Source organism: Ovis aries, chromosome 13 (assembly GCF_016772045.2).
Source record: "Ovis aries strain OAR_USU_Benz2616 breed Rambouillet chromosome 13, ARS-UI_Ramb_v3.0, whole genome shotgun sequence".
NCBI lineage: Eukaryota > Metazoa > Chordata > Mammalia > Artiodactyla > Bovidae > Ovis > Ovis aries.
Window position 1 is genome coordinate 78,279,909 of NC_056066.1, and position 18,455 is coordinate 78,298,363.

General features: G+C 53.3%; 2 long non-coding RNA genes across 2 annotated transcripts; one reads left to right on the plus strand and one right to left on the minus strand.

Moving 5' to 3' along the window:
- Positions 1-5,510: 5,510 nt before the first annotated feature.
- On the minus strand, positions 5,511-9,038 carry LOC132657583 (uncharacterized). The gene is made up of 3 exons (XR_009595984.1): positions 8,674-9,038; positions 7,437-7,628; positions 5,511-6,322 (listed from the first exon to the last, which is right to left on the minus strand). It is a non-coding gene; the product is annotated as an uncharacterized LOC132657583 (long non-coding RNA).
- A 3,961-nt stretch (positions 9,039-12,999) lies between these two features.
- LOC121816249 (uncharacterized) lies at positions 13,000-17,734 on the plus strand. The gene is made up of 2 exons (XR_006055749.1): positions 13,000-17,212; positions 17,504-17,734. It is a non-coding gene; the product is annotated as an uncharacterized LOC121816249 (long non-coding RNA).
- Positions 17,735-18,455: the final 721 nt, after the last annotated feature.

The following is an 18,455-nucleotide window of genomic DNA, read 5'->3' on the forward strand; positions in this document are numbered from 1 at the left end:
GCTTCCCGGGGACCTGTGTGTGGGAGGCGAGGTGATGGGGGACACAGAGTTAGCATCCCCAGGTTGAGCGACACTGTGGCCTCCCAGCTTCCCTTCAACCCCAGTTAGGAGGAGTCTGCCAGTATCAAGAGGAGGCAGGAAAAAGCCCACTCTGGGTGTTCAGGAGGCACCTCAGTCTGCGCCAGATTTAATTCTCACCGCGTCACATGAGGAGGATGGTGTTTTTATCTGCAGCTGACGCTGTTGAAGAAACGGAGGTGCAAAGGTTTAAGTGGATTTGAACTCAGCGTGCTGGGTCGCAGCCTGACTGCCCTCGCTGTGCCCTCTGCTGGGAGTAGAGGGCTCCCCCTTCCCTGGAAGAGGCCCCTATCCACTCCCTCAACATTAGCACACCCTGGCAGATGGGAGTTGGTCTGGATTGTCTCTGGACCTCAGTCTCCTCATCTGTAGAATGGGCACCAGGGTTAGGTCCTGCAATCAGGGGAGGAGGGAAGGAGACATCCTTTCTTTCCTCTCTTCTCCAGCACCCCCTGCAAAGGCTGCCTGACAGTCACAACCACAGGCGGCTCCCCACCGGGTCTTCCTTGACCCCTCAGGTGCTTAACGGCGCTGGTTCTCTAGGTGGGCTTTGGCAAAATTACTCCGACACGTGAGTGATTGGTTTACATTTTGCAGGAACGTGGCTTGAATGGTGGAATTTGAGGCTGAGTTTTGGGGAACAGACGGGGGGTATGCTGGGAGCCCAAAGTGGGCCTCCGGACATGGGACTGGCTGACACCCGGATTGCGTGCCACCAAGCCCCGGGACAGGCCGCGTCTGCGGGGACTTCTGGGGCGTCCCCTCCCTGGTCTGCCCCGATGGGCTGATAAGACCCAGCCTCGGAGGAGGCTAATTACAGGCCTCTCTGGTGGCGGGCAGGCCAGTCATGAGGTGGGGGTGACTCAGAAGATTGCTCCATGAGCAGGGCGGGGGTGGGGGCCGCCCATCTGCCCCTCACCAGGCTGGCCCGAGGAGGCCTGAGCACCCTGGGGAGGCCCTGCAGGGCTAGTGGGTGCGGCCAGGCCAGGGTCTCACCCCTGGGCTTGTGACCCAGGCCCTTGTACCACTTGACATCCCCGGGGCTTGGCATCGTATCGGGGCTGGCTGGGTTTTCCCCTTGTTTAGTCCCAGGCATTGGCTTCTGGGAAGTGGGAATCTGGCTTCAGAGGCATCAGACGCCTTGTAGACTTCCTGAACCACAGCGGCAGGGCTCCGGGAATCCCAGGGGAGTGAGAGGTAGAGCCTCAAGCATGAGTGGACTCCAAGAAGCCGCAGATGATGGTTTCTAGAAGCAAATGTTCCCAGGTTCAGGGATTCACATGTTAGCAGGTTTGTAGAATTACAGATATGTAAGGGAATTGGTTAGAATTGGTTCCAGAGAATTCATACATTCTTTGAGCAAGAGATTTAAAAAGAAAAACCCCAAACAGCTGAAGAATTTAGGGATAAATTATCTTGGTGTCTTCAACTGGCTCCCACATGGGTCAGAAAGGAAGAATAAGACAAGAAAATAAAAGTATAAATATCCATCTTTCTTGTTTTATCTAGAGAGAGGGAAGCACACGAAGCTAAAAGTCAGTGTTGAAAGCGTTAACCACTCAGTTGTGCCCGACTCTTTGTGACCCCATGGACTGTAGCCCACCAGGCTCCTCTGTTCATGGGATTCTCCAGGCAAGGATACTGGAGTGGGTTGCCATGCCCTTCTCCAGGGGATCTTCCTGACCCAGGGATTGAACCCGTGTCTCCCACATTGTGGGTGGATTCATTACCGTCTGAGCCAGGTCAATTGACTGGTGAGATTGTAGGCTTTCACGGCCCCACGTTTTCTTTTTATTTATTTATCTATTTTCTATGCGTTTAAAATTTGTCAAAATAAAAAGGTGGGCAAAAGGTAAAATAGAGATTGAAATGTAAGCATAAACTGTAGCATATTGGGTTACACAGCTTTGGGGATCGGCAGTATTATGACTTTCTAATCTACACATCCCTGATTGTCTTAAGGCAGTGATGGTATTTTTTATTTATACACTTATGCAGAGTACCTCCTGGGGGCCTGGATTTTCTAAGGGCTCCACAAATGCGAGCTATTGAGTTCTTACAACCCCGCAGTGAGGGGTGCGCTGTCATGGAGCTCATTTCATGGGCAAGGAGAGCAAGGCACGGAGCAGGGGCCGGTGTCTGCCGCGTGCCAGCTGCTGTGCTGGACCCCTGGGCAGAGCAGCAAGCAGGACAGACGCGTCCCTGCCCTGGGGGAGTTGGCAGGGCAGACAAGTGATAAACTAACGCTTGAGATGGCCCTAAGTGCGAGGAGGAAAGGAAGCTACTTTGATGGCAGGCAGGCGGTGAGGCTCCCTCCCTTGGAGGCAGAAGGAGGCCCCCCTGAGGAGGTGGTGTTTGAGCTGAGACCTGAGCAAGGAAGGAGGCTCCCCGGGCAGAATGCCCGCTGTCTGCCCAGGCTGTGCCTTCTGCCCGGAGCGCCCTTCTCTCTACTTCTCTGCGCCAAACTCCCACTCCCTGTTCCAGGTCTGGCTGGGCAGACACCTCCTCCGGGGGTGGGAGGTGGACGGGGAGGGGGGGCTTCCTCGACCTGAGCAGGAGCCTGTCCTCCAACCCCTCAGCTGTCTTCTCTCCTCCCTGTTGCCCGAGCAGACCTTAAATACAGCGGCTCCATTAGAATCAGCTGCACCACCCGCCCTCCAGAGGTGGAGGTCCAGAGAGGTGAAGAGACCTGCCCAAGGACGCTCAGCTAGCAAGTGCTGAAGTGGGGATCCACACTGGGGATTTACAGGCTGCCTGCCAGCCTCTGTTTACCTGCCCTCCTCCGCTCAGAGCCCCAGAGGTTAGCTCCGCCCTCAGAGGAAGGCAGGTGGGACCCGAGCCTCTGGGCCCCCAGAAGCACCCTGTGCCCATTGCTGCCGTCCGAGCCCCAGGGACCCCCGGGAGCTCACCTGGGGCCAGTGGCCCGCCTTCAGTGGCCCTGGGACGGGTCCAGACTCTTTGCTCCCCTAGCTGGCTCCCAGCACTGATGGGCGTAAGGCCAGGCTGCCCGCACACCTGGCTCCCAGCTTGGTCCCCGGGGCCCCACCAGGTGGCAGGGACAGCGAGGCCCTCAGGAGGCTCGGTCTGAGACAAGGAGTGTGTGTGCAGGGCGGGGCTCTGGTCGCCTCCCCCAGCTCTCTCACCAGTGGGGAGCCAAGTGGGGGGGACGGAGCCCAGGCGCTGGAGGCCCCAGGCTGAGCTCAAGGCCAGCTCTGTCCTTTTGAAGGCCCTGAAGCCTGGGACTCCTGATCTTAACTGCAAAATGGGCAAACTGTAAAGCCACCGTCTGGGAGGATGAGACAGCAGTGTGGTGACTGGCACACAGTTCAGTTCAGTTGCTCAGTCGTGTCCAGCTCTTTGCGACCCCATGGACTGCAGCATGCCAGTCCTCCCTGTCCATCACCATCTCTGGGAGCTTGTTCAAACCCATGTCCATCAAGTTGGTGATGGCATCTAACCATCTCATCTTCCCTCGTCCCCTTCTGCTCTTGCCTTCAATCTTTCGCAGCATCAGGGTCTTTTCCAAGGAGTCAGTTCTTTGCATCAGGTGGCCAAAGTATTGGCGCTTCAGTAGACGCTCACCAAATGCCGGCTCTTTGGACTGCAGACTCCGCTGCTGACGAGTTCTATGACTTGGGTTTCATTCGCTCATGCGTTCCACCAGGATGTACTGAGACCCTACTGCGCACCAGGTCCTGGGCAGGAGGTCGAGGTCTGATCCCAGAACAAACAAAACAATCCCCGCCTTTGGACAGACAGTGCGCGAGTGAGCAAACAGCATCATTTCAGACCCTGGTGCCCATTTAGGAGAAACACTGCAGGGTGGTGTGACGGAGAGTGGCCAGGGGCTTCCTGAAGTAGGGTGGTCGGAGAGTGTCTCCCGAGAAGCAGCTGTGACCTGAAAGAGGGCTATTGATGGTGAAGGAAACCCCAGAGGCCAGGGCCCTCAGGTGGGAACAAGTTAGGGGCTCCAAGTACAGGAAGGTGCGTCAGAGCGAGGGAAAGGGAGAGGGTCGGAGAAAGAGGGAGCGGGTGGGCCCTTCAGGGCCTCGGAGGCAGGAGGACTCTGAATTTCATTCCAACGGTGATTATTATAAACAAAGGCTACAGTTATGAGTGACTACAGTGTACAAAGTGCAAACTCATGGTGATTCACTTCCAGCCCGGAGCCTGGGCCCTCTGGAACTGGCACCTTAAAAAACGCACCTGCCCACCCCTCCCTGAGCGTTTCTGTTTTCGAGAAATACAAAGGGGACAGGCCATCGCAGTCTGTTAGATGGGAATGTGAGTTTGTCAGCTGGGAATGTCTCTGGACTTCGGCGCTTATTGGGAGAGTCCGGAGGAGGGGTGCTGGGAAGGGGAATGGTATCACCTGCCCCAATTTCAACAGCGCCTGTCAAATGGGGAAGGCTCGGCAGACCAGCTGGTCCACCCCCTGACTCCCCGATGAGGAACCTGAGGTCCAGACGAGGGGAAGTGAGTGGCCAAAGGTGACGCTATGAGTCAGAGGCAGACGCTGGACTTGAACCCAGGCCCCCTGACTTCCAACCCAGAACTTCTGAGAAATGGGTGTCTTGCCAGGGGCTTCCCCTTTGCTCTTTCCTCCCAGACAGTGTCAGCTGCCCTCGGGGCCAGGGGGTCGCTGGGAGCAGGGGAGGGGGATGCTGGGAGCAGAGGTCCAGAGGGGTCGGGGGTCGGAGGTCTGGGGTCGGGGCTCAGGGCCCACCCTTACTCGATCACAGAGCTTCTCATCCGCAGCACCACTGGCATTTGAAGCAGGTCATTCTGCTTCACCCATTCTCTGTCGTGGGGAACGTTCCGAGTGGAGACTTCAGACCACTTCTCAGCTGGACACAGGGTCCTGGGAGGGCCTCACAAGGTCATAGAGACTGGAAGGAGGGAGGAGAGAAAGCAGTTTAACTCGGAGTTAGTGATGACTCCTGAGGGTTCAGCCCACAGCGGCATTTGCAGAGCATTCAGGTTAAACAACAGACATAAACAGGATGAATTAACCAAAGAACTTCTCCGGGGTCAGGAGGACAGGTCCTTTGGTTTCAGGCACAATTTCCAGACAGAAAGGGTGTCACGTGGAGACGAACAGGCCGTGTTCTGGAAACATGAGTTCTGAAGCTCACAGGTTAGATAGTAAAATAGAAAAATAAAGCTTCTGGTATAGAAGACGCGTCAGTTGGGTTTGGACAAAGTCATTCCATGACCTAGACGAGTGTATAAGGGACTTCCCTGGTGGTCCAGTGGTTAAGACTCTATGATCTCAATTCAGGGGCCTGGGTTCGATCCCTGGTCGGGGTAACTACGATTGCACACACGGCAGCTAAAGATCCTGCCTGCCCCGGCTAAGATGTGGCCCAGCCAAATAAATAAACAAATATTTTTAAAAAGAATGTATAAGACAGCATATTGGAAAAAGATGCTAGTTTTTAAGGATGACTTTATTTTTTTACAACCGTTGTAGATTGAAAGAAAAATGAAAAAGATAGCACCCTGCACCTAGCCTCTCCAATGATGAACGCTTTAACATCCGTCTACCTACTAGTAACATTTGTTACAGTGAAAGTCTGCAATTCATTCAGGTTTGTAAAATCTTTTTACCCAGTGTCTTTTTTTTCCCCTCTGTTTGAGAATCCCATTTAGCAGTCCACATCACATTTTGTTGTGACGTCCTTTAGGCTCCTCACGGCTGTGACGGTTTCTCAGACGTGCTTTCTTTTCGGTGAAGTGACAGTTCTGAGGGATGGCTGTGACGTTTTTTCTGTAGGCTGCTCCGTTATTGGCAGAACTGGCCGGCTGTTTTTGTTGCAGCTAGGTGGGGGTGATGGGTTTTGAGGAGGAAGCTCTCAGCAGTAAAGTGCCATTTTTATCATATCACATCAAGAGTGCACTCTGTCAACAGGATCTTTCGCTGCTGATGTTGACCTTGATCACCGGGCTCAGGCAGTGCTCGCCAGGTTTCTCCGCTGTGATGCCACGCTTCTCCCCGCCCTGCCCTCCTCGACATCGTGCTCTTGGAGAGGAAGTAGTCCTGCTTGCTCTCAGCCAAGTCCAACTCTTTGGCCACCCCAGGGACTGTAGCCCGCCGGGCTCCGCTGTCCATGGGATTTTCCCAGGCAAGAATGCTGGAGTGGGTTACCATTTCCTCCTCCAGGGGATCTCCCCGACCCAGGGACTGCACCCGTGTTTCAGCGTCTCCGGCATTGGCAGGTGGATTCTTTAACCGCTGAGCCACCTGGGAAGAAAGGGAAGAAGGAAGTCACTCTGTTAGCCTCCACCCAAGGAGTAGGCAGTTACTCTCTGCTGTACAAGTGACTCAGAGTTCTTCTGCCCACATCTGTCTATTCTCTTTTACATATCGGTTTATTCAGTCATTTCAGCATGGACTCCTGGCTATTTATTTCATTTATACTTTGAGTTATAATTCAATACGAATTAATTTTATTATTCAAATTGTTGCAGCTTTGGCCAGTGGGAGTTCTTTGGGTTGGTTCCCTTGCTCATTGCTGTACCCCCCTCAGTGTAGGTTTTTTTTCCTTCTCTTTCTTTCTTTCTTTGAGCATTTGCTGACTTCCAGTGCCACAAATGTGCGAGGCTCGTTTTGTGTATTTCTTGCTCCAAACTTAGACTCAGTCATTTCTCCGTGGAGCCCTTGTTCCTCTCTGGAGTGTGGTGTTAGAAACTAAGATGCCACCAGGGAAGTCCCATCTGGGTGCCGTGCATGCCCGCTGCTAGTGGGTGGCATTTTTTTAGGCCTTCTCAAAAGTAACAGGAAAAAAAAAAGTATTGAGTTGGCCAAAAAGTTCGTTTGGGTTTTTCATACCAGCTTACAGGAAAATACAAATGAACTTTTTGACCAACTCAATATACGTGTGAATATGTGTCTATTTACTAATTCATGTATATGATTTTATCTACAAATATTTCTATGTGTGACCAGCTGTATCTATATTTCAGTAGACATGAGTTCATACTGATATCTCCAGAATCCAGTGTGGTTTACAATGTGATTTGAAATAGTGATGAGTCACTATATTGATAACGATAATAATCAGTGCCATTTACTTTGTGCTTTCTATGTGCGACTTACTTTCTAAGTGTTTAATGAGCATTATCTCCTTTAAGCTACTTGTCAGCCCCAGGCCCTAGTTATTCCCCTCAACCTCATTTAACCAGCGAGATATTAGAGGCACAGACAAGTCAGGATCTTGCTGAAAGTCTCCCACGTAGTAAGTGACGGACTTGGTGTCAAACCCTGGTTCAGTCGCGTCAGACATAAAGGCCATCCACATCTTCCGTTAAAGAGGGTTTATATAAAGCCAAAAAGAAAGGAAGAGACATTGTCTTACCCTTTTGACTGGTTGATATAGTATTATATTTCAAAGACATTTCACGTCAATATCATGACTTCCTTTGAAGCCAATACAGTGTTTTGGGTCTCAGACTTTTTCTGCATGAAGCTCTGCTGTCTCAGGCACATTCACCCAGTCGCCCTGCTGGGCCGTCCTCAGGGTCTTCCTCCAGCCGGCCTCATGCGAAATCTGCAAGGACACAGAGTCTTCAGGGAAGCATGTGCTAGGCGGCTCAGATCCCAGAGGGCCCAAGGAAGGTGGAGAGGGGGCGTGGTGTTCTGACCCCTAGGTGTTCCTGGTGTCAGTCTGGTCTGACCTGCTGGGCATCTTCAGAGGGGAGTCTGGGACAGGAGACTGCCCTGACCCCCAGCGTGGCCTGAGGGCAGCCCAAGCCCCTCCTGCCTCTCCGTAGGCAGGCTTCCTTCTCTCAGGGGCCCCACCCTCCTCCAGCCCAGGGCCAGGCTGATGCTGCCTTCCCTGGGAAGCCTTCTCTGCCTACTTCACCGTCAATGATGTCCCTGTTCTTGGAGATTCCGGGCCCAGACTTGGGGTCTCCAGTGAGGGGCCCTCAGACACGCTTTCTTTTGCCTGTGCAGTGCTTTTCAACATTTTGATTTGGTAGCTAGCGTTGAAGGGCAAAAGGTTTCACGGGAAAACGTGGACACCCAGGCTCTCTTACAAGGGTTGAGAGCCTGGCAGCCCTGAGCTCGCATCCCCGAGCTGGTTCAGCCCAGTGCCTGGCACAGAGCAGGTGCTCTGCCACCCCTGGAAGCATGAACGGGCCAAATGCATTTGGCTTGGAACCCTGGCTTTAGAGGCAGACGGGATTGACTTTCAGCCCATCCTTCCTGGCTATGGAACCTGGGGAAAAAAAGGTTTCTTCTCCCTCAGCCTCAGTTTTTCCTCATCTGGAGAATGGGCTTAAAATAAACCTCATAGGATGGTTGTGGTGTTGAAGTGAACTAACATATGGGGTGGGCTTAGGACGGGGTAGGCTCTCAGGGAGCCTGGATAAATACTTCCTGTTCTTCCTTCTTCCCATTTCCCAATGACTCCATGCACCACCTGTTCAATCCACAAATGCCTACTGGGTGCTGGACGCACAAACTCTGGTTGCTGCCCTCAGAGAGCTCCTCTTCCTGGCCTAGCCGAAGAGAGAGCTGTTTCATTCATGTGCACATCCATTTACTAATTCATCCACCTGTACCGCAAATGCTGTTTATTGAACACCTACAGTGTGCCAGGAGTTATTCAGAAGAGAGAGGACGCAGCAGCGAACAAAACAGAAAAAGTCCCTGCTGGCGTGGTGCTGGCATTCTGGTGGTCGCTCAGGGACCGTGAAGCAATACGGGGTCAGGCAGCAACGAGTTCTGTGAAGAATGGTAGGCACGATGGAGGCGCTGCTGTGGGCAGGGAGGTTGAGAGCCGTGTGCCTGGCTCTCTGACTCAAGAGCATTCCAGACAGAGAGAACAGCAAGTGCGAAGGCCCCGGGGCAGGCACAGGCCTGGGGTGCTTGCAGGGCAGTGAGAAGGCCAGTGTGACTAGAGGACAGAGAGGTACATATTTATGTGATATGCAAATTCCTCCTCTCTTCCTCCTTTCCTTCCCTTCCTCCTCTCTCATTTTTTTTTAAATAGTGAGTCTCTCAGTTTTGTAATCCAAATACACAATAATTTATAAAAATAGAAGTAGTATCTGGGAAGCCAATGCAGGAACAGTGACTGCTATTATTATCATGTCTTCTTCTCATTTCTGGTAGGAATGAATCACTTACTCCTGAAGTTTCCTAAAGAGGCAATGGACCCTGGAGCCCTTGTCCTGCTCTGGCATGCCTTTCTTCTTCTTTTCTCTTTCCAGCTTCATTGCGGTGTCATTGACCCATAACACCGGGTAAATTTAAGGTGAACCACGTGTCAATTCACGTGTTGATTCACCAGAGGAGCCTGGAGGGCCACAGTCCTGGGGTCGCCAAGAGTCGGACACGACTGAGTGACTTTCATGTGTTGATTGGATATACTTAGAGATCTCAAAATGGTTGCCACCAGAGGCTCAGCTCACACCTCCGGTGGAGGCCTTTCTTCTGCCTCATCATTCTTTCTGGTTGCTGTTTTCCCCTCTTCGGTTGCTTGGAGTGGCATACGGGATCTTAGTTCCCCAGGGATCAAATCCACACCTTCTGTGACGGAAGCGTGGAGTCTTAGCCACTGGACCGCCAGGCAAGTCCCTTCCCCATCATTCTTAGGGATTCTGGAAGGTGTGTGGGGTGGGCGTCCATGGGTCTGTGGTGAGGGCAGGTGCCGCTTCCTTCTCTTCCCCGCCCCCCTAACCACCCCGCTTCTTTCCATCTGCAGACTCTTCAGAAGAAGGAAGCACCCAGATTCCAAAGGTCTTGTTTCAGGGACACTGAGAAAGCGTGAGTCCTCTGGTGTGTGTGATACGGGAGGAGCAGCTCATTGCATCAGAAAAAGGGGGTTCTCAGGGCGCTTGAGGCCGAGCCCTTAAACAGCCTCCCGGTCCCCACTGCAGTCCCTCCTGCGTCACCAGGGCAGGACTACCAGGCTCCTTCCCGTCTCCTTACCTCCACAGACTCACATCCCCTCCTCTCCTGCCCTGACTGTGGTGATCGCCCCTTCCCTGGGTGCCTTGCTTCCACCCTGGGCCCCTTGGTTGGTTCTCTACCTGCAGCCAGAGGTGCCCCTTGCAACCGAGGCAGTCCGTGTCCCTGCCCTACTCAGCGCTCTCCCAGGACCCCACCTCGCTAGGAGGCTCCACCAGGTCACCTGAGGCCTGGTGTGACGGGGTCGCTTTGCCACTCTGAGCAGGCCTCCCCCACTGCCATCCCCACCTCGCCTCCTTGGGGCTCCGGGAAGAACTCCTGCTCCAGCTCTCTGACCTCTTCACCCTCCCCAAACACAGGGCTGGTTCTTGCCCTCTCTCTGGGGGCCAGCTGGCCCCCAGCCGCCTGCCCTGCCCACGGCTCCCTGTCTCCACCCTCCAAGCCCTGTATCTCAGTTTGGAGAAACACAGCCACGGATCTGCCTGTATCCCCTCAGGGTGTCCGCTCCAGGAGGGGAGCTGGGCCTGGGGGCTGTACCCCAGTGCCTGGCACGGTTTTTGGCACTCAGCATACAGTAGGGGCTCAGTGGGTGTTTGGCGAATGAGTGAGCGTTAGTGCTGCAAAATCGGACCATGCGGTCTTTGCAAGGTTCTTAAAATCTCTCCCGCAGTGGAGAGCTGGAGACCCAGAGGCACGGAGACGCAGGGGCTCTGGAGTGCACCTGCCCCCTTCCCCGAGCCTGGCTCAGTGGGCCCCTCTCTGTCTCCCTCCGCCCCTGGGTCTTCCTCTTTGTCGCTTGTCTCAGTGTCTGCCTGCCTCTGTCTCATTCCCCTCCCTCCCGCCGCCTCTCTCCTCCTCTCGGTCTCTCCCTGGTCTCATCGCCCCCTCTCTCTGTCTCTCTCTGCCCTCTGCCTCCTCTTTCCTCTCCTCCCCTCCGCTCCCTCTCTCCCGTCTTCTCTCTGTCTGTTCTGTCTCTGCCCTCTGTCTCTCTCTCGGTATCTCTGTCTGTCCTCTCTGAAGCTCCCCCTCCTCGGGCAGCAAGCCAGCTCCTGCTGCAGGTTGCTTCCCCGCTTTTCCAGCTGCCATCTGCCCCACCAAGGGCCCCCCACCCCCCGCCCCACAAGGGTGACAAGGCTGGTCTGTCCCACGGTCCTGCGAGGCGCATAGGGGAGTCAGGAAGGCTGGTGCCGGGCGGGGAAGCTCGCAGCAACCTTCTCACCAAGTGACTCGTCAAAGGCGACAACCTGGCTCTTCCCTGGGCCCTGTTCTTGTCTCTCCGAAGAGAACAATTTCAGGGACTTCTTTTACGGGTCTTCCCATCTTCTTATTTTATTGGCTTGCGGTGATGCTCAGAGAAGTTTATGGCGGGCAGATCTTTACCCGCATGGTTTCCACAGCAGAAGGAGCACTCCTTTGCCGGGAGCTGACCACATGTGGCACCAGGTTGGGTATGTTCCCTGGCTTACGCCGCTGTCTGTCCTGGGCTCAGCACGAAGGGCTGTTTCTGCCCCGCCAGGCCTCGTTTCAGGAACATGAACTCACTAGGCTGCCTCCAGTCTCTTAGCAGTTTCATCTGTTTGGGATGCTTTTCCTTCTATCCTTGGCCTAGTTAAACTACTACCTCTTCTGATTCTTTCCCAGACAACTGCCTCCTCTAGGAAGTCCTCCCTGATGACACCTCCCCCCCCACAAGCCAGGTCACCCTGTTAACCCTGTCACTTAGCACAGTTGTAATTATTTATTTGCTTTCAGCCCCCACAAGGCTCCCCACCCCACCATCTGCACTTAGATTCCTCCGTCCATCCTTCCCCATGGGAAGTTGGGAGGCCCCTGCCCATGAGTCAGCAAAATTCTTCCTCTCTTGGCACTTTCTCTGGGGAGATAGGGAGCTGGCTTCCTCCAAGGGGGGATTAAGTTCAAGGATGCATAAGTAGAGGGGAGGTGGACAGAGCCTCTCCCCAGCTGCTGGACCAGTCACTCAGCCCCAGACAGCTTTTCTCCACCATCATCTCCACGACTGGAGAAGGAAATGGCAACCCACTCCAGTGTTCTTGCCTAGAGAATCCCAGGGACAGGGAAGCCTGGTGGGCTGCCGTCTATGGGGTCGCACAGAGTCGGACACGACTGAAGTGACTTAGCAGCAGCAGCAGCAGCAACATCTCCATGACAACCCCTCCCTGCCTGAGCCACTGTTGACATGCTCTCCTGGTCTTCCTGCTCCCCCCAGAGAGGCCAGAGGGAGCTTTTCACAAGCCAGATTTAACCTCCAATCTGTCTTGCTATGAAATCTTCCATGACTCCCAGAATAAAGTCCAGCCTCCTCAGTGGGTCTACAAGCCCTCTGTGGCCTGACCTTGCTTCTTTCCCTTCACGCACCAGCAATACCCAGCCCCTTGTTGCTCCCTGTCTCCAGATCTTTGCACTTGCTGTTCCCTGCAGTTTGAACACTGTTCCCCTAAATGGATGAGAGCTGCAAGGCTCGCTCTCTCTCTGACCTGCTTCAGGCCTTTGCCCAGATGTATCTTCCCAGCGAGGCCTTTCCTGACTGCACTGTTCCCTTCCCCCTGTCCCTCCCTTTTTTCCTCCTATAATCTTGACACCTGGGACAGGGCACATAGGTCGCCAGTCCGTCTTATTTCTCATCTCTCTCCCTTGTTAGAGTGAGGGAGCTGCCAGCTCTCAGCAGGCAGGTCCTTGGTCAGTATTGTTCCCTGTTGTAACCCCAGCAAGCAGTGGGCCCAGGGCTATGTGGCTTTGGAGCCAGACAGTCCTGGTTTCAAGTTCTGGCTCAGTCACTTCTTGACTTTCTTCTTTCTGGGTCTTGGTTTTCTCACCTGAGGAATGGGAACAAAAGCTTAGAATTGGAGTGAGGGTGAAATAAAATCCTGTGTGTGAGGGGGAAAAAAAGGAGGAAAAAAAAAGAATGAAAATGAAAACTCATTGTTCATCATTTTGGAGAAATGGGTGAGACCACTCACTCATGGTCTGGCTACACCGTGGACTATTACGCAGCCGTTAAAAAGAACGACTCATGGTTTTCCCAGGTGCCTTGTGTGCTTAATCTTTTCTGTTGGTTTTTAAACATTCTTAGTTACACAGGCATTTCCCCCGCTAGGGTTTATTTTTTAACTGAAAATTTTCAAGGAAAAATACAGTGTATCCAGTATTCTTGTCATTGCTTAATCACTCAGTTGTATCCAACTTTTTGTGGCCCCGTGGACTGTAGCCTGCTAGGGTCCTCTGTCCATGGGATTCTTCAGGTAAGAATACTGGAGTGAGTTGCCAATTCCTTCTCCAGGGGGTCTTCTAGGCCCAGGGATGGAACCCACGACTCCTGCATTGGCAGGCGGATTTTTACCCCTACCTTTGTTCTCAAGAGGAGGAATATAGACATTCATAGTTTTTATAGTTAAAAAAATTACAATGAAATTCACAAAACATAAGTCATTTGGTGGTTTAGTCACTAAGTCATGTCCAGCTCTTGTGACCCCATGAACTGACTTATGAATCCCGCCATGAACCCCACCAGGCTCCTCTCCATGAGATTTTCCAGGCAAGAACACTGGAGTGGGTTGCCATTTCCTTCTCCAGGTCATTTTGCTGCTGCTGCTGCTAAGTCACTTCAGTCGTGTCCGCCTTTGTGCGGCCCCATAGACGGCAGCCCACCAGGCTCCCCCGTCCCTGGGATTCTCCTGGCAAGAACACTGGAGTGGGTTGCCATTTCCTCCTCCAGTGCATGAAAGTGAAAAGTGAAAGTGAAGTCGCTCCGTCGTGTAATCATTAGCTAACGATTTTGAGTGTGCAATGCAGTGGCGTCTCGTACCTTCACCGTGTTGAGCAACATCTTCTGTATGTAGTTGCAAGACACTTTCATCGCCCCCCAAAAGAGAGACCCTACCCGTTCAGCAGGTCACTCCTCATCCCAGCCTGCTCCCAGCCCTGGCGACCTCCGCTCTGCTTTCTGTCTCTATGGCTTAATCTATTCTGGATAATTCATACAAACGAAGTCATACAATACATGACTTTTCGTGTCTGGCTTTTCAATCAGTGTAATCTTTCTGAGGCTCCTGTAACATGCATCAGTTCTTCATGCCTTTTCGTGGCCGAATAATGCTCTGTTGTGTGGACGTACCACGGTATGTCTACCCATCCGTCTGCTGATGGACATTTAGGTGCTTTCACCTTTTGGCGATCATGAATAACACTGCTAAGAACACCCGAGTGCGAGTCCTTGTTTTGTGTCTTCCTGAATGAGAAAAGCAATAGGCCGACAAACAACGTGATCCCCATTTGTTAAAAAAAAAAAAAAAAAAAAGGACAGATAAAGAAATCCTTTGTCCGGCCGGAGCCTGCATAGGATTTTGATGCTCAGAGAAGAATACGCAGGATCCAGTTCTCAACTGTCAACATGGTGAGAGAGAGGGCTTCTGCAGAAAAGGAAAAGCAAAGCAAAAAAAAAAAAAAAAAAACGCGGCTAGATGCCAAACCAAAACAGTATACACAAAATAATTCCATTTAGGCATGTGTGACAAGTTACCCACTGAGTCATTGTGTGTGTTAGTATTAAAAACACACACAAAATAAAACACCAACCCCGCACCCCTCCAAGGATTCTGTGCAAAAAGGGTTGGACAGGGGCCTGGGAAGATGAGGAACCAAAGAGGAGGGAGTACCTCCAGGAGCCTGCTCTCCGGAGGGTGTCCCCCATTTCCCCTGCCCACCCCCGTATTGTGAGGACCCATTGGAGCCAGATTCCCTCAGTGCAGCCTGCTCTCTGACTGGGGGGTCCCAGAGGGGTCCCAGAGGCACACAGCAGTCCTGCTTGGGGGTCCCTCTGCAGTGATCCCCCATGCAGTCCCCACTTCCTGCAGGGAGGTTCAAGCCAAAGAGAAAGAGGGAAGGAGCCCAGAAGGAGTGAGCAGTGAGTGTGGACCCTCTGACCTCCGCTGACCTCAGGGTGCGCCCTCAGGACCCCGGATGGGCTGGGCTTCCTGCCTGCTGAGTTTGCTTTCTCTCTGGTGTCTCATTTTTTCTTTAGAAAATATATATCAACTGCCCAGAACTTCGTAAGAGATAGTCTAATGAGCCCCAGGCCCCGGTCACCTGGCTTCCTCACATCTCAGCACTGGGCCATGTTTATTTCATGTCTGTAACACTCAGGGGCTGGCAGGAAACAGACCCTTCTGGAATGGAGCACCCTAGGGAGGGCTTACAAAGAGACTTTTCAGGCAGGATTAAGGGAATTCGTGAGGAAAGGTGCGGTGTGGGACTGGCCGCAATGGCGAGCTGATGCTTGCTGCACTGAAAGGGTACCGGCAGGAGTGAGACCTTCCAGAAGGACAGCCTGCATGGAGGGGAGCTGTCTCCACACCGCCCTTGCCCTCCCCGCTGGGTCTCTGATGGTTCCTGCATTCTGGGAACCCCCCAGGAAGCTGAGAGTGGGGTTGGTGGCATTCACGTGCTTTCCAGACACGTATTGAGATGGGAAAGGCGCCCATCAGAAGGAATGAAAGAAGACATGTGCTGAATGCCTGGCGACACAGCGGTTAGGGCTCCATGCTTCCACTGCAGGGGGCACGGGTTTGATCCCTGTTCAGGGAACTAGGATCCTACGCGCCACGCAGCATGGCCAAAAAAATAAAAGAGGCGTGTGCATCACTTTACACCCCCACCCCCATCTGCACTAGCCCCTGCTGTTGCTCTGATTTCAGTTCTGGCCCCTGGGATGTGATGGGTGTTGTGGCTGAGGGGGCAGTCCTTACACTTAATTCCCTTTTTGCAGCTGCTACGTGCCTGCTGGTAACCTTTGTCATTTTCAAACTCTGGTTTTTTAAGCACCTGGTAGTTGAGCACTTAACCTGCTGAGGAGAGTTTTACACAGCTGATAACCTGAATCGTCTCCTCACCAAGGTGTGGAGAACAGCAGGGTTTTGTGTAAGGCCGGGCCGGAGCTGGACTTGAACTTGGAGCAGTTGTTGGGGAAATCCTAGCCCTTAGCCATGACATCCTCTGCCCCACGGTTGAGGCTTCTTCCTTCTCTACTCTGTGAGGTTCCCAGGAGAACCTCCTGCTCACAGGATGTGATGCCTGGCTCCAGCTGAGGGTCCAGGGTACCCTGCCCGCCTCCTGGGAAAGGCTCTGCCACTTTCCCCTGTGTCAACTTGGGGGACGATTTGATGCTCCAGGACTCAGTTTCTCCACCTGGAAAATGGGTGTAGTGTGAGCCTCTCCGTACAGGGAAGTTGTGAAGGTTTGGTGAAGTGACGTGCAGGAAGCCCAGGGCTCGGCACACACAGGAGGCAGCCCAGTGGGCCCTGCTGGGTTTCTGATTTCCCCAGAGACGCCTCCTGGGGGCCGGATCTCCAGGTGGAGGAAGGACGAGGCCAGGCCCTGCGAGCCTGGGGGGCCTGGTCCCAGGACAACGCAGAGCACTGAGTTCATGCCAGCCCAGGTTTGGGGTTAGAAAAATAGGAGCGTGATCTGGCCAGGACTCAGACAAAGGCCTGGGGGCTGGTCGACTAGGGGCGTCAGGTTACCCCTGCCACACAGTCGGCTCCCCTAGTAGCTCGTGGGGGTGTGTGCTTTCCCCCAAAGATTATAATTAAATGAGTGATCAGGGCCCCTGGCTGAGGCCTTGGCAGGAGGGTTTCATTACAGGAAGGACTGCAGGTCCAGGACTTCCAGGCTTGGGGGGGGCGTGTCCCTGTGACAGTAATAACATGAGCAGAGTGATCACACCAGCCTGTGGAGTGCTTCCTGCCGGCCAGGCCCCAGGTGAACAAGGCCGCGTGCCTCGTTTCTCTTGCAGCCCTGAGAGGCAGGTCCCAGGTCCCAAATAGGCAAACAGGGACTCGGAGACGCTTCGGAGCCCCCAGCTCGCCTGGGGGTCACTCCCCTCACCCCTCAGCAACGTCGGGGTGAGGGGGTGCAGAGTTGCCTCTGTGTTCTCTTCTAGAAAATGCGAATCACCTGACCTCATCGAGTTGTTGTGAAATTGATTGGCCACGCAGGGAGGGTGCAGAAGATGCCCCTTCTCTTCCTTCCTTTTTACCAGAATGAAGGAGGGCCAGACTTTCGGGAGTTCATCCCAGGAACGCCCTGTTCCTCACCCGCCACCTCTTTCCGTGTGTGTCAAGGCCAACAGACGGCATGCAGAGAGTGAGGGGAGGCTTCAGAGGAGGCTGCACTGGGGCAATTTTTGCCAGGGAGGAGATGGTGAGAGTCTGGTCTGGGCAGAAGCAGCAGCCAGATCCGAGAGACAGTCTAGAGAGCGCCGCAGGGACTAAGTTAGACCGCGGAACTTGAATTTCAGCTCCTTTGCATCTTTGCTGTGTGACTTCTGGCAGGTCACTGGACCTCTCAGGTGTCAGTCTCTTACCCGTAGAATAGGTGTGTGAGGAGGAAAACCTTGCTCAGAGGGCTAAAGAGAACAGGGCCCAGCTGTTGAGCACTATGTGCCACATAAGGTAATTCTTAATAGATGCTATTTTTTTTCACTTCCTCCAGGAAGCCCACCCTGACCTCCTCTGGCTCTTGAGGTGACCTGGACTTCCTCTGTTGAAGAATGTTGCCTCTTTCACATGCTAATCTCTCATCCCAAGCTGGACCCCCTGACTGGGACCCAAAAGAGGGCTATATCTCCAGAGGCCGGCAAGAACCCAGCACAGGGCGGCCATGGGGGCCAGGTGTTGGGTGAATGACATCACCGAGCACCTGTTGCGTGCCGAACCCTTCACACACGAGTCCGGCTTTTAACATCTTTCTTCCGGAATGCTGGCTTTGCCAAGACTGGTGCATAGTAAGCGCTCCAGGATTATGTGATGGAAGTGCTGAGATGAACTGTCACTCAGAGGAAAGAAGACTTCCTGAGGATGGGGCCTTAGCAGATTGAGCTCATGAGACGATCAAAATAAGAAGAAAATAATAATTGTAATTTATTATTATCCAGGATCATTATTTATTATCATTACTTATTATGATCCCAGATCATAATAAATGTTCATCTTCCCAGGGGCTTGGTACTGCTCTTGTGCTCATCTCATAGACGGGGGAACTGAGGCACAGAGAGGTGAAGGTGGAAACCCCAAGTCACACAGTCAGTGAGTGGCAGAGCCAGGATTAGACCAACGCTGTTTGCCTGAGGAGACCGTCCTGAGCTTATTACAACACACCTTCCACTATTAAAAAGAGAAGTGCTGATGGCTGTACCCATTTTGCAGATGAGGAAACAGAGGTTCTGAGAAGCCAAAGGGCTGGCCCGTGTCTGGAAGCAGAGATGGTGGCTCAGCTGGAGGCGCGCAAGGGAACGCCCCAGCCTCCAGGGTTAGTACTCTAAAGGAGGGGGAAGCTGTCCCCTGCCTGTTCATGTGTCTGGCCAATACCCCAGCCTCTGTTTACCCAGCCCAACACCCAAAAGCTGCCTCTTCCGCCTGCCCTGGAGTCTCGGGTGCCTTCACAA